The sequence below is a fragment of the Cyprinus carpio genome, unplaced genomic scaffold (assembly GCF_018340385.1).
Source record: "Cyprinus carpio isolate SPL01 unplaced genomic scaffold, ASM1834038v1 S000001089, whole genome shotgun sequence".
Classification (NCBI taxonomy): domain Eukaryota; kingdom Metazoa; phylum Chordata; class Actinopteri; order Cypriniformes; family Cyprinidae; genus Cyprinus; species Cyprinus carpio.
Window position 1 is genome coordinate 2177 of NW_024873810.1, and position 13638 is coordinate 15814.

Genomic DNA, 13638 nt, shown 5'->3' on the forward strand with positions numbered 1-13638 from the left:
AGGCAGTCGATAATATTAAAATAATTTTTGACTAATATATCCAGATATATTTTTTTAATTATATTCATGTTATTATATAAAAGTTAAAAGCTGCTACATGACCACCAATGTCAAACCATTTTTTTTAAATAATGGTTCAGCTGGACTGATCGTGCAATGCCTGTGACTTTTAGAGGCAAAGAGTAATTTTATTCCATAACAGGAATTTGCTAGAAGGACTGAAAACATCTGAGGTGTGATCTTAAGTTTTTGTGTTGATGGTGTGTGAGCGTGTACATGTGTGTAGTCACCTTTGCAACTGGCGTCACGCATCCGGCCACACACACGACACACACACTCTGCGGCGAGGATAACTCTGAGCGCAGTGCAGGGGCTGGAAGAACATTGAGCAGCGTCTGCAATGGATCATCGGGGTTTGTGCATGATGGCATTAGACACACATCAGGTGTGAATTTGGACGGAGATCATTGCGTGACGATGACGCACTCAGAGCGTCTCTGGTCGCAGAGAGGACAAAGCTAGTCTTCAGTGAGTGTCCAAATGTAACCGCGAACAGCAGTGGGAAGTTTGGGGACGGAAGCGCCATCTTGCTCTCAGTTCTCGGACTGGATCTCCGACCCCGGGGCTCAGTTTCTCGCTCGATATCTGCGCTCCGCGGAGGCGCGTAAGGAAGGTTAAAACCGGCTTGTGAAACGTCAATTTGAAGTTTGACTCGTGTGAAATCGGTTTTTCGGGGATGTGGTAGCATGGATTGCCGTGTGATTTTGGAGTAAAATCTCGGCCTTTAATCGAAAGCGGTTCGTGTCGGAGGCCGCTGATCTCTCGTCTGCTGACTCTATGTCCCTCTGTGTTTTTGTAACAAAGGCATCGCTTCACCAGAGCACGAGCGCTGTGTTTTACAACTGTTTGCGATGGAATCCTGTCGCTTTTTTGTGCGTTGATGTCGAACGCTTAAATTTAATGTGAGGCTGCCCATGGTCACTATTAGGGGGCTCAGTCACATGGCAGTGTCTCAAACACCCTTGCGAGAGTGCTACTTTAGACAGCATTTTTGGTTGCTTTATTTTTTGTGCATTTTTATGATTGCCCCAGAATGCTGGTCTTTGTGTCTAGGTAGGCCAGTCCCTTGGAGTTTTGACATGCCGCCAGTCTGGTTAACATGAGTTGATGTTTTGGAGGTTTAGAGTATGTATTTATGCACTCGTGGTGCAACATTGCAAGGGCTCAAAAATGAGGAACCGAGTCTTGTACCTGATAAACATTGAGTTGATGTCTGTGTGCTTGAGAATGTGTGATCACCCGTGCATGCAATGCAACAGCCATGAAGAATGTAAGGGCTAGAGGAGAAACTGAACTGGGGTTTGAGGGATCATTGGCAGTATCTGCTGCTTTTATTGGTATTATTTACCAGAGTACTCTATGCATGTCATGCGGTGAGGCATGTCTAGGAAGGCAGGTTAAGTGCATATTTTAGGTTGACAGTATAATATTTTCTCATGCAATGCATTGTAATGAGCCAATATGGATTTTGAGGAGGGACAGCCAGCAGATATGATACGGAGTTGATGCAGTATCGGTTGGCACTTGGCAGGTCTACTAATCTTGAGAATCCAGGTCAGCAATGCATGTAGGATGATGTGTAGGTAGACACATTCACTGGAGTTTAATAAAATGCCCAGTACCTGATAAACATGATTTTTATGTTCTCATGGTTTGTAAGTTATGACGTTATTTATCTAGCACTCAATGCATGTTATGCAATAGCTCTAGGTAGGCAGCACAGTCTAGGTTTTGAGGACAACAACTAGTACGTTATACACAGTAGTCTGGGTTTTCTTTTTATCAGTGTGAAATGCAGCAGCTTAGAAATGTTGTCTTAGGTAGGCAGTCACATTTTGGAGACACATAAATTGGTGTGGTTGTGTATTAATTTATTTCACAAAAAAAACTAATATGGCATTTTGTTGGAGAGGTGTGTGCATCTTTTGAACCTTGACGGCATTAAGACCATCTGATAAACATCCTGATTGAAATGCATTATTTATGTCATAAGGTTTCGTTTGTTTTTGATGAAACCTAAGTTGCATGGGTTGTTTCCTGTGATGTCTATCATATCCTCCGAGACTCGGGACCAGTCTGTGTTTAATTATGCTGCTGCAAACATGCATCTGTAATGCAATCTCTCAGATTCTTCAGTGTCCGAGAATAAGTTCTCAGCCATGTTAATGGCAGGGCTCTGACTTAAATTTTTATCAATGTTTTGAAAGAGTGGAACCTGTCATCCTGCTTATGCTTTTTTGCATTCACACAAAAAAGTGTTGTATTTTAAAATAGTATATCCCACAGAATCCTTAGAAAAATTGCATTGATTTCTGCAAAAAATATGACGCAGCTCAACTGTTTGTCAGCATTGATAGTAAAGTAAAATCAAGTTTCTTAATCTCTAGCATATTTAAATGATTTTCTGAAGGATCATTTGATGGCTGAAAGACTGGAGAAATTCAGCTTTGCGTCACATGAAATAAATTGCTGTTTAAAGTATTTTCAAATTGAAAACCAGGTATTTTAAGTTCACAGGTTTTTCGTAAATTGTTTGTTTGTTTTAAATCTAATTAATTTTATAAATGTAAGATTTAGCGTAATATATTTACCCCAGGTAAATTGATTTTCAACTATTTCAATTGATTGAGTTACTGACATTTTCCAAGTTAAGCAATTATGCATTTTATTTATTAAAATGAACTTTCAACATCAGATTATAAAAAGCAGCTGTAACAAATGACATGGTTCAGGCATGGTGCATGAAGGAAATGTTATAATATAAAAGCTAGGGTTATTCAATGTATTTCATTGTCTATAGGACAGTTGGATCTTTATTGCTTGATCATATTTAGTGATCTCTTGATTGCTTACCCTGTGCATCAGTGGCACAACAATCAGGATGTGGGCTTATGTGTTTCGTGGTCATGTGTGTAAAAGCGGTCAACACTTTCTACAATGTCCGACCGGAGGTGTACTACTTTAGTCAGGGACAGACCGCAGCGCTGATTTTTCTTGTGTCTGCCGGGTATGAGGTTTGCACAAAGCAGGATGTGGCCTATAGGTTTATGTTTACTCATTTCCCAGTGGTCTTGATTTATCATTCTGTGTCCCTTTATTGGGCAGCAGTGCTCTTCCTTGCCCTGTTGACATTCATCATTTTTCCACCCATCAGACTAACATCGTGTGGGATCCTTTGGCTTGGAGGAGCTTATTTCTGGCCGACGAGATCCTATATCATGGCAGTGGTGTCGGACGCCATCCGCTGCGCCGGTGTTTACGGCTGGAGAGCACAAGTGTGAAGCTGAGCTGTTTTGTCTAGTCACTGTAATAGGAGTTTGAAGACCAGATGAGTTCTTTAGGCAGGTTTATGATGATGATTCACGTTATTGTGTCTTATCGGCTGCTGTACTGTATTAATTAGTCATCACGGGCTGGCTGAAGAAACGGCTGCTGCTATGATGATGATGATGAGGATTCTGTCTTCAGGCAGATCATGTCAAAACATGGATGGAATAGTTGTAACCAAACATGTAATTCTTAGACTATTTAATCAGCATTGGTCTTAGCAGATTTGCACAAAATTTACTAGTACCATTCAAAAGTTGTGGTTGGTCTTGTAAAGTCTTTATGCTCATCAAGGCCGCATTTATTTGGTTAGAAAAGCAATAATGTGAATATATTATAAAATTTAGTTTAGATCATGTGATCATAGCTGAATTATACCCAGTCTTCAGTGTCACATGATCCTTCAGAAATCCTATATAATATGCTGATTTGCTGCGCAAGAAAGTATTATGATATATATCAATATTTTTTCATATTTTGTACAAACATGATGAACGGCGCGATCATTTGAAATAGAAATCTTTGTAGCATTGTAAATGTCTGACTGTCACTTTTGATCAATTGAAAGCATTCTTGATGGAAAAGTATTAATTTATTAAAATAAAAAAAAACTCTCACTGACCCCAATTTTTTGAAACAGCCGGTGTATTTATGGTAGTCTAGGTTATCTGTAATATTGGGTCACAGTTCATATGTGGAAACACACATTGTATTTACTTAAAAGATTAAATTTTTATGTAAAATTGTAAATGGTGTTGTCAAGTGTTTACTGAGGCTAAAACGCATAAGGTTGGATGGAGCTATGCTGGTCAGTCGGCATCAGCATGATAATGAGCAGGAAACGTCTCAAAGTACTTCTGTTGTAATCCTCACTCCCAGCAGGAAGCAAGCTGTGTTGAAGTTCGCTGTGACAAAATGAAAAAATGGATAAAAGAGCAGATGGAAACAAAAAATGCGGGGATTGGTCAGATCTGCGAAGCACATCTTCTTGTATCACACATCGTGTGTTAAAGTCCTTTGTCTTTAAACCAGTAATATGAGTAGGTTTGATCTTCTGGCTCTTTAAGGGGTGGCATAGGATCAGAAAAACAATGAATGGATGGTCTGCCCTTAGGATTCGCACAGGAGGTGCGTGCAGCGTGATCACACCCCTCCCGAACCTCAGCTCTGTGTACCTGTGTGACGTGTGATCGTGTGTGTGTCTGTAGGTATGGATGAACTGCATTCTCTGGATCCACGCCGGCAGGAGCTTTTGGAGGCACGTTTCATCGGAGCTGTTAGTGGAAACACAGGAGGAAGCACGGGGAGCGCGAGTGGAGGACCTAAAGTAATGCACACGCGTGCAAACACACATGCACATATGCTTAGTTTGTGTGCATTTTGGATTATATTTCATTGTATTTATTATTTATTATTACTTATATTTAATTATTATATATTATTGTTTATTAATGATTAATTTTGATTGAAATATATGTCTGTTTACAGTTGGGGTTTAGTGATTATTTAATATAATCACGATTCGATTCATTTTTTACAAAATGAGATTTAAGACCAAATGATAAGCGTTAAATGTGTCCTTTTATTGCTTGGACAAAATGCTGCACGTTTCTTTGTGAAATTGAAATATAAAACTATAATAATATACTAATATAGCACTTGCATATTATTGCTCTGCTAAATAACAAGTGAAATTGAAGAGAATGTAAATTAACAAAACTAAACTTGTTTAAAACAAGCCCAAATCCAAATAAATAACAAAATAACAAATATTTCAATATAACCAACAAAATAAGGCTTTGTCTTTGCTCTTTCCATTTAAAATTAGAGGCTACCACTGCATTTTAATCATTGATCCAAAACAAAGATGCTGCATACATGCAAACATGAGCAGTTTTTAATCAAAGGCCTTAGATTGTATAATTCGAACATTGATGCAAAAACAGAACGATTTGACTTCAGTTTTGTGAAACTATGCATAAAAAATATTTGCATGAACACCAGAAACAGCAGACGAGCTGAACGAGATGCAGATTCACTCTCTGCCAGCAGGTGGAGCGTTTTCCCCGTAAAGCGTTTCCTTGGTCTCGGCTGTAAAACAAAGCAGCGCGCTGCACTTATGAACTGTAATATGCATTATACAGAGGCAAGATGAAAAGAAAAAAATACCATCTAAACTTTTCTAAAGACAGTAAGTTCCCCTCAGACATACATTCATATAAACTCCTACCCCTTAATGAATCGCGATTTGTTTAGCATCTTAACTGATCTGAATCATCACATATTTGAATCGATTTTCAACCGACTCGCGGTTAATCATTACATCCCTAGTGTACAGGGGTGCACATAAGTGGTCCGCAGGTGTGCATGAGTGACCAAAAAAATAAGCGCTGTGCAAATACGTTCAGACCACTCATTTGGGTACCAACATGGTTGACAGCTGTTAATGCACAATTACCATTTTAGATGGACAAACTGAAAGCATAAATCTAGGCTACCCACTGCCGTCTTCAAAGCACAGTGCCATTTCATTTACTGACGCTATTCAATCAGTAGCCCTAACCGGGAAGCACATATACGTACTAAAAAATAAAATCTTGCTGGTTTTAAGTTTGAAAATTAATAAAAAAGTAAATATTAGCGTTTTATTTTAGGTTTACTATAAAATAGTTGTATTTGTATTTAATACTCTCTTTTTTATTTTAAAATATAATAGTATTATTTAAAAAAATGTAATAATATTATTATCACTCTTATTAATTTTATTTTATAAAGTTATATTTAGTGGTTCACACTATGTGCAGTGTGAGGACCAAACCAAATCTCCAGGTTCTCTTATGAAAACCAGGCTGCAAAACTTGTGCATACATGTCTATTTATTTACTTGAAAATGGCTAAATTGGATTTCTTGTTTTTAAAACTGAAAAAGCATCATCCCGGTAATTAAACAAAATGTTTAATGTAAGTTGTGAAATATAGTATAGTATACAATTATATTTCCACACTAAATGTTTACATTTTTCACTAAAAAGTGCTAATTTTCTTATGCATCAATTTTAACGAAATTGATTGAAAAGCTAAATTTACTTAAATATATTAAAACGTTTTTCATTCATGGACTTTGTGAACCTTTTTCATTTGGAGTGATGACTGAAAATAAATCATTGAATGAGAGTAGGGAATTAATTCACTAAAATGCTCAGTTTGAAACTATTTACAGAAATGAACTAAACTTTACTCTAATGCAGTTTTTCCTTCTGAAGTTTAAATCGGAGGCTTTGCTATAACCATATTTCACACATAACACTCTCATACAGATGAAACCTGTGCAGTGACACTATACTCATGTTAATGTTGCTTAAGTTAGTTTTACCAGTGATATCATATATATTTGAGTTCTATTGTGCACTCTCACTCAAACCTGCTTTGATCTTTCTATTTAGGGTTTGAACAATAACGAATGTTCCAGTCAGAGTTTTGGCAGCCTGGGGTCATCTAGTGACAAGGAGTCTGAGGTGATCATTATACTCATGCATACTCATTTCAGCTTCGTATTTATTGAACAGAATTGTTTCAACAATTTGTTTACGTGCTGTCTGTGTCTAAAATGTGTTTTTTTTTTTCCTGTAAAGAACTCTGACGTAAAGAAAGGAGGATCGCCTGCATATTCCGTGAGTTTGACATTATTTTATCTTATTTGAATAGGAATGATTCTCAAAAACAAAAATGTAATAATGTTCCAAATCCATAAGACCATAAGTTTTCTACCATGGGACACAAAAGGTGCATTTTTGAATACCTTGGTTGCTGTATGAATGGAAATGACAAATATGAATCATTAAACTGGTCCATTTGAGTTATGAAGGTATTATGTGATAATGTTGTTGATGTCAAATGTGACATTTCATAATTTGCAAGCTGCACCAGAGAGAAGATTTTCAGTGAATAACAACTTAAATTTTAGTCTCTTCCTTCCACAAAGATGTATCCTATGTCTTCTAAGGGCAAAACTCTTATGAATCACTTTTGTGGAAGTTTGATTGAGCATTTTTGTCATTTTGGAGCTTGTCAGCACCTGTCCATATTCACTTTCATTACACTGAAAATGGCATGCAGCATATTAATAAAAAAGTCTTAACGGGTTTGGAATGACATGGTAAATGATGTTTTGTACAAATGCAGTCTGGAAGCCTCATTGGTGAAACTTTTACAGCTCCTTTGAGGCCTCAATTCAGCTTGGAGCTTAGCTAAAGCATTTACTGTTGATTTAGTGAACAAAAGTTTTGATTGAATAGAAAAGTCACGCTTTTTCCCGTTTTCCCAAGACTCCAGAGAAGAAGCACTCCGAGTCATCCAGAGGAAAAAAGAGGAAGGTTGACAACCAGTCAGAGAGCAGCCAAGGTAACGTTAACTTCCTGTGTGTATGAAGGAAGCACATCTTAATGAGACATAATAGAGTAAGTTTTTCAATAAATTAACCATCCTGGCATTTTGGAAACATTTCAGCTGAGAATCATGTGCTTTATGTTCATTAGGAAATAGAGCGTTTAATGTTTAGTGCCGAAATGATGTCAGAAAACTGATTGTACCCAATGACCATATATTTATATATTTAAGTGTCAATTTTCCAAAATTGAGATTTATACAAGCTGAATAAATAAGCTTTCCATTGATGTATGGTTTATTAGGATCAGACAATATTTGGCATATATATATATTTTATTTATTATTTATTTATTTTTTTTTAACCTCTCAGGAAAGACTTCCGGCCGAGGGCCCAAGATCAGCGATTATTTTGATGTAAGTGAAGCTTTGTGTGGATGACTCTGCATTTAGTCAGCTCTGTATTAATGTCAGTCATGTGTACAGAGCTTTTAATGTCATTAATGTGTCTTCTTTTTTAGTCAGAGTAATGCTGCTTTTTCATCTTCTAATGGCTGCTCGCTTCAGTAGATGTTCTGACTTGTAGAGTTGTGAAATCGCTGGAGCGTCGTTAGTAACATTGTGATGACGTCACATCCTGTTTGTATGTTGTGTGGTGCTGTTTAAAAAAACTGAGCATATCTCCTTCCTGAAGTTCCAGGGAGGAAACGGATCCAGTCCAGTCAGGGGGCTTCCTCCGGTCCTGCGCTCACCACAGAACTCTCACTCTGCACCCGGCTCTATCGTAAGTGCTGATCTTTGAGATTTGAATATCATGTAAGGAGCCAGTGATGTTTAGTTTTTTGTAACGTTGCTGTTTTGCACTCTTCAGGTCAGACAGAACAGCTCCTCACCCACCAGCCTGTGTTTCATGGATCACACGATGAATCCAAAACAGCTGAGCAGCAGAAGTGTCCAGGTAATACTTGCATCGCGTACTCTTCTCTCTGATTCTGTTAAACGTCACGTGTCAGTATGCAGCGCTCTGATAAATGTGCAGTGTGTGCTTTTATTTGCATTGCACACTGACTCAGTTAAACATCTACACTCTGACACTGAGTGTGTGTATTGCATGCTCTGACACTGTAAAAAGTGCCTTATACACTGACACTGGATAACATGCACTGCACACACATTCACTGCACACTGACACTACAAAACATGCACTGCACACGCATGCTCTGACACTGTAAAAAGTGCCTTGTAAATGTATGAAGTGACTTTTACTGTGAAATTGGATTAACATGAAATGCACTGAAATTTGATGCTGTATGACATTAATTGAAGTGTGATGCTATTTGATAATGTTTGAATACACTGCCACTGTTTATTGTGTGAACTGCATGCTCTGGCACTGTTAAATATTTTTGCTCTTACACCCTGATGCTATTACACACATGCATACTGTACACTAAGACACTGTTACATCAAAATTTGCCCTGCACAGTGATAGTTTAAACGTGCACGTTAAACTGCAAAACGTGCACTGACACTTTTAAATAACCATTGCATACACTGCTGGCTATAACGTGTGCAGTTGCTTGCAGCTCTGCCACTGTTTAATACTCTAACACTGTTGGGAACAGAATTTTATATATGCACTGCAGCTGCCACACATTTACATTATTAAACATGCACTGCACAAACTGACCCTTATATGTACTACATGCTCTGACGTTGTTAAATAAGCCCACTGCTACTGTATATGATGCACTGTTGACTGTATATCTGGTGATCACCGATGCCGTCATGGATATTGTTATTTGCCTTCTCTCCACGTTTAACTCTCTTTCCTTCTCTGCTTTCAGACGGATTTGACACGGTTGAAACTGGCTGCACTTGAGAGCAATAAGAATCTTGACCTTGAGAAGAAGGAGGGCAGAATAGATGATCTACTCAGGGTGAGTGTCACCTGTCCTTGAGTTTTTCTTCTGTGTGGCATTTTTCATTCAGACATTGAGTGGTTTTAATGTTTTTCTCCGCAGGCGAACTGTGACCTCCGCAGACAGATAGATGAGCAGCAGAAGCTGCTGGAACGTTTCAAGGGAGCAAGTTTCTGATACAAATGCCAAGGAGCGTCTGAACAAATGCACTACGATGAGTAAAAAACTGCTCATTGAGAAGGTGAGCTGTGTTTGATATGCTGGCAGCTGCTTATTTCTCATGTCTCGGGTGTGTTTTAGTGTCACTAGAGCACTCAAGAGAAGCAGTCCTGCCGTGAGAAGAGCATGCAGGACCGGCTGCGTCTGGGGCATTTCACCACCGTCCGGCGCGGAGCGTCCTACACTGAACAGTGGACAGATGGATATGCCTTCCAGAACCTGGTCAAGTAAGAGTGTCACACAGGACACACACTAAAGCTGTTTTTGAACGGTACTAGAAAAAGTGCAAAAATCTACTTTCATACAATATCATCATTTTACAATTGCAATATTCACTACTTAACCAGGGTGCCCGTGTTCTGCTCTGCATCACCGAGATACTACTTTAGTTTTTATTATTTTGAATTAGTTTTTATTTTTATATTTTCATTTTAATTTTAGTTAAGTTTTAGTTAAATTTGTTTTTTTGTAAAAAAAAAAAATAGTTTTTATTATTTTTATATATATATATTTTTTAAAAAAAATTTTCAGTTTTGTATTAGATATTTAATTGGAATATATCTAAATTGAAATAGTAATAGGGATTTTATGTTTATTTCAATTATTTATTTTTTCCCAGTTGACGTTTATTTATTTAAAGGAGCAATATTTTTTTTCAGTTGATTTTTTTTTTTTTTCAATTGTGCTGCTCATGCAGTGTGACATGAAGCATAAAAGTTATCCTTAATTTACAGAAATTTATATTATAATTAAATATATTTATATTATATTATAAAAAACAGATGGGATGCTGGTGGAATCTAATTAATTAAATATATAATTTTTGTACAAACATTGATGTAAACACCATCAGATACAGTGTTATTTTAACTATCGAGACACTGTTATAATTTTTACGAATATTTAGAATTTGTTTTGAATCCGTTTTCATTTTAATTTTAGGTACATTTTTTGCAAGTTAGATTGTGTTTTTGTTATTTTGGTTAGGTGTTTGTATGGGTTATATATAGTTAATTTTAAGTTTTTTTTTTTTGTTTTTTTTCCGTTTCATTTTTGGTTATTTTAGAACATCAAGATAAACCAAATAAAAAAAATTTAACTTGATGTATTTTATTTTTATTTATTTTTATTTTATTTTATTTTATATTTATTTATTTTAAAGTAACAAGGTTTTTTTTTTTTTTTTTTTTTTTTTTTAGTTACCTATAATAACCTTGATCTGGTACGGCAGCATAAACTATTACATATGTCAAAAAAGTGTGGGTAACTTTGAATGCAATGTAGATCACTTCCATTGTAAATAATAGTAGGGCAAGTCCTTTCTATTCTGCATTTGCATATGTTGTTATTTATATTTTTTCTGTGTTGATAGGCAGCAGGGTGGATAAACCAGCAGAGGGAAGAGATCGAGAGGCAGCGAAACTTCTAGCGAAGCGCAAACCTCCCAGCACACCTTCCTCCCAGAGCCCGACCCCCAATGAATCCAAACAGAGAAAGACCAAAGCTGTCAATGGAGCCGACAACGACCCCTTCCTCAAACCCAGCCTGCCTATACTGTGAGACATTAAACATGCACAAATACCTTCGTTTACTTCCTTTCCAAATAGAGACTTCCCTTTGACTTCTAATGCTATTAAAATGAGACAGTTAGGATAAAATATAGACCAGGGCTGTACAATTCATCACTTTAAGATCGTTATAGAAGGATGTGTGATCTATAGAACACCAAAGGCTGTGATTTAAATAGTTTTTCTGCAATGTTCTCTTCAAAAATGCTTCAGAAACGCAGAATGTTATTGAGATGTTCTGTATGGAATGTGCAGGCTGACTGTGGCAGAGTATCACGAGCAGGAAGAAATCTTCAAAACTGAGACTGGGTCATCTCAAAAAGGTTAGTCTCTATATAAACACACAACTCGATGTGCATTAGGGTAAGATGGGTAAGATGGGTAAAAGGGAGTAGCGTGGAGCATTAGTGCTTCGTGCATAAGCGGTCGTGCAGAAATGCTGTTTCAAATAATCTTTTGTCCTTTTCGTTGAATCTGCCATTCATACATGAGTGTGTTAGTATGTGCTCACGTGTGTGTGTGTGTGTGTTTAGGAGGAGGCAGAGATCCAGGCGGAGCTGGAGCGGTTGGAGCGTGTGAGGGAGGAATCTGCACATTCGAGAACTTAAAAGAATCAACAATGAGGACCGTTCTCAGTAAGCCACGCCCACTTCTTATTATATTTAAATATTTAAATTTTAATTATGGTTTGTGGAGGTTTAACTGATTTTTTCCTTCCTTTAGTTTACTTTGCTGTCTGCAACATTATGATTCTTTTGAAATGGAATAATTGCACTCTATTTGTGTTTGTGTTTATAGGTTTAAAGACCATCCAACTCTAAATGAAAGGTATCTTCTCTTACACTTGCTGGGAAGAGGAGGTTTCAGTGAAGTTTATAAGGTATTTTTTTTTATAATATATATATATATATAATTTTATATATATATATATATATATATATATATATATATATATATATATATATATATTGTATATTATAATTTATTGACATTAAAGCAACACATAGCAGTACAAAAAACAACAACAACAGCTAGAACGACGCAAAAAAACTGTTAATAAGAAAAAAGGACATCTTACGAAAAAGTATACAGACAGCCATAGAGATCAACTATTAATCTAAGCTTTTTTCACAGAGTTTATTTTGTGAGAAAACTGTGGCTTGTTTAACCTGTTTTATGTTGTTGTGTGAAGGCATTTGACCTGTTTGAGCAGCGATATGCTGCTGTGAAGATCCACCAGCTCAACAAGAACTGGAGAGAGGAGAAGAAGGAGAACTACCACAAGTATGTTGGCCATCTCTTTTTCCCTTTCTGTCTCTCCCACTTTCTTTTATGGACGTGCTCATTGTTGTTTTTGTCCGCTCCAGGCATGCCTGTAGAGAATATAGAATCCATAAGCAACTGGACCATCCCAGAATAGTCAAACTCTACGACTACTTTTCCCTGGACACTGACAACGTAAGTCTTCTGTTCTGCTAAACCAGTTCTAGTTCTCGCAGCCATACAGATATTGACTTCATGTGTTTCCGTTCTAGATCTGCACTGTTCTTGGAGTTCTGCGAGGGGAATGATCTCGATTTCTATCTGAAGCAACACAAGTGATGTCTGAGAAAGAGGCTCGCTCCATCGTTCATGCAGATAGTCAACGCCCTCCGATACTCAATGAAGATCAAACCGCCCATCATACACTACGACCTGAAACCAGGTGAATGCAACACGCACGCGATAAATTATAGTTCACCCAAAATTTAGAAAATGTACTCAACCTGTGAAGATAAGTTGCAGATGAGTTCATTGCATTCCATCACTTGCTCAGCAATGGATGCTCTGCAGTGAATGGGTGCCGTCAGAATAAGAGTCCAGACAGCTGATAAAAATATCACAATAATCCACACCACTCCAGTCCATTAATGAATGTCTTGTCAGGTGACAAGCTGCATATTTGTAAAAAAACAAAAAAACAAAAAACAATCATTGTTCGACATTTTAAACTTTAAAACCTCTGCCTTTTATCAGCTGTTCGGCACTATCACTGCAGAGCATCCAATGGTGAGCAAGTAATGCAATGTTACATTTCTCTAAATCTGTTCCCATTAAGAAACAAATTCATCTACATCTTGTGCAAAATTTTTCTTTTTTGGCTCAACTGTTTCTTTTAA

General features: G+C 37.1%; 1 pseudogene; it reads left to right on the forward strand.

Moving 5' to 3' along the window:
- Positions 1–667: 667 nt before the first annotated feature.
- LOC109076734 lies at positions 668–13184 on the forward strand (annotated as a pseudogene).
- Positions 13185–13638: the final 454 nt, after the last annotated feature.